Genomic DNA, 2500 nt, shown 5'->3' on the forward strand with positions numbered 1-2500 from the left:
AACACACGCACTGTATATTTGGTGTTAATTTTTTTTTTTTTTTTCAGCTTTATATTACATTAATCTTAATCTTAATCTTATTTCGGCCAGAGTTCTTTCGTCACACTTCTGTGACCTCATCAGTGGTCCTTTGTTTCCTTCTTTCTTATGTGTGTCTCACCTTGCTAACTATCAGCCATTTTGTATATATATATAAATATACATTATACATATAAAAAAAAAACATGTTTTATACGCGTGTATATTTGCATGTATATACGTATGCACGTTATACATACAAACGTACATATATACACACGCGCATACACATGCAAATACACACACGAACATTCATTTATGGAACAATCAGTTCTAAGATTTTCAGAAAATGGAAAGCAATTAATATAAATACCTGTTGGATATTGTTTCTTTTATGTTCTTCTCGTCTGTCTGTCTCGTATATGGTGAGTCCGTTTCTAAAGGGGGGAAAAAAAAAATGATCTCATAGAATCAGTTGATATGGTGAGAGAGAAAGTGGCGGGAAAGCTTGTATAAGAGGTAGAGTATGAGTGAGATGATAGAAGTGGGGATTAAAAAGGGGGAGGAAACAGTGATAAGATAAACTGGGTGGTGAAAAAAAAAAGTTAAAAAGAAAAAAAAAATAAAGCAAAATACAGAGCAAAGGAAGGTAATATGGTCGTGTGACAGAGAGATAGAGGGAGAGAGACAGACGGATAGATAGAAAGAGAGGGGGAGGAGGAAGCTAGTTTTAGAGAGTATGTGAGGGTGGGAGTGAAAAAGAAGAGAGTTACTGTGAGAGGGCGGGAGGAGGGAGAAATAGTCGGAGAGACAAGATTCGTCAGAATAGTAGGCCTGAAATACTTCTGTATTGGGAGAGAAAAAATGTTTTACTAAAAAGTGGGTGTTAGGTAGTTCTCGTCCAGTCCGGTAGCAGCCTTAGATTCTCTACACAATAGTCCTTAGCACCCGAAAGCATAACCTTTATACAATGTGAGTGTGTGTGCTTGTGTGTGTGTGTGTGTGTGTGTGTCTGAAGATAGAAATATTAATACATACATACATGCATACATGCATAATTTTCGTACATACGTATGTACGTACGTACGTATATATACTGAGCAGACAGCGGTGAGAGGAGATGGACTGGCGTAGTAGTAGGATTATTAGCAGCAATAGTAATAGTGATGGTATACATAGTTTATAATTATGACGATGAGAATTGCAGTGGCAGAAGCAGCAGCAGCAAAGACAGCAGCAAAGACAGCAGCAGCATCAGTAGTAGTAGTAGTAGTAGTAGTAGTAGTAGTAGTTACATAACATTTGAAAAGGCTGAATATGTATGTGTAACAAGCTTACAAACCGAATGTCATTGATGCAACGTCTGGAAAGGTGGGAGGAGAAACAAGAAGTAATAGATGAAGTATAGGAGGAGGGAGGATTGACCTCAGAGGAGGGAGAATTCGAAAGTACTAGCACGGTGTTGCAATGTTTAAGAGAGCGGTGGTGGGGTAGGGGTGGGGTGGATGAGATAAAGATGGCAGTTGTGGGTGGAGAAGGAAAAAACAGAATTTTATCTGAATATGTGTACGTGAGTGTGAATGGAGAAGGAATGAAGAAAAAAAAAAGCAGACGATTAGAAAGACAGACAGACAGATAGACAGACAGACAGACAGACAGACAGACAGAAAAAAAAATGGACGAACATGTTTTTAAAAATAGGAAAATAAGCAAATAAGTGAAAATAGAACGACGTGAAAGAAAAAGAATGACGATAAAAAAAGAGAGGAAAATAATAAATGAAAAAGAAACCAACGAAAGATGAACAGAGAACATGGTTTAAAATATGAAGAACGAAAAGAAATGAAAGTTAGATAAAATATATCGAAGATTAAGTTAAAAGGAAAGAAGGAAAATAAATAAATAAAAGGGCAAATAAACGTGAATATATATTAACATGGTTGTGTTGGTGGCAGTGGCGAAATGTAGAGCTGCAGCGAGCCGTTTTCTGACCTAAGTCAGTATACAGGTTTGGCGTTTTCTGTAGTAGTAGTAGTATTCTGTTAGATCGGTTATATTTCGACAGAATATGTAAGCCACTACCCACAAAATTACCGGCCCTCCCCTTCCATCTCACCCCCTCTTCCTCCTCTTTCTCCTCCTTCTCCCCATGTCACCCGATCAACAAGCCAACAAGTTAATTTATATATATATATATATATATATATATATATATATATATATATATATATATATATAAATTAACTTATATATATATATATATATACACACACACACACACACACACACACACACGTATACTTATCTAACTTACCTACATATTTACATACACATACATACATGTTGATAGATAGATAGATAGATAGATAGATAGATAGATAGATAGATAGATAGATAAAATGGAGAAAAATTCATCCGTCTGTCCAGCCAAGTATAAAGCGGGCCGTCGCTGTATGTAAACGGTTTTCAAATTCGACATAGA

General features: G+C 36.2%; 1 long non-coding RNA gene across 14 annotated transcripts in view; it reads right to left on the minus strand.

Moving 5' to 3' along the window:
• The window catches only part of LOC106881631 (uncharacterized), a 402087-nt gene that overhangs the window by 93226 nt on the left and 306361 nt on the right, over nucleotides 1-2500 (minus strand). For 10 of the 14 annotated variants that reach the window (XR_016237605.1, XR_008266350.2, XR_016237609.1 and 7 more), the window contains one exon: nucleotides 392-455. This is a non-coding gene — a long non-coding RNA (uncharacterized LOC106881631). Of the gene's footprint in view, nucleotides 456-2500 lie in introns of all 14 variants that reach the window. The other 4 variants (XR_016237603.1, XR_016237604.1, XR_016237601.1 and 1 more) reach the window with 1 other exon arrangement.

The sequence above is a fragment of the Octopus bimaculoides genome, chromosome 20 (assembly GCF_046866305.1).
Source record: "Octopus bimaculoides isolate indiv1 chromosome 20, ASM4686630v1, whole genome shotgun sequence".
Taxonomy (NCBI): Eukaryota; Metazoa; Mollusca; class Cephalopoda; order Octopoda; family Octopodidae; genus Octopus; species Octopus bimaculoides.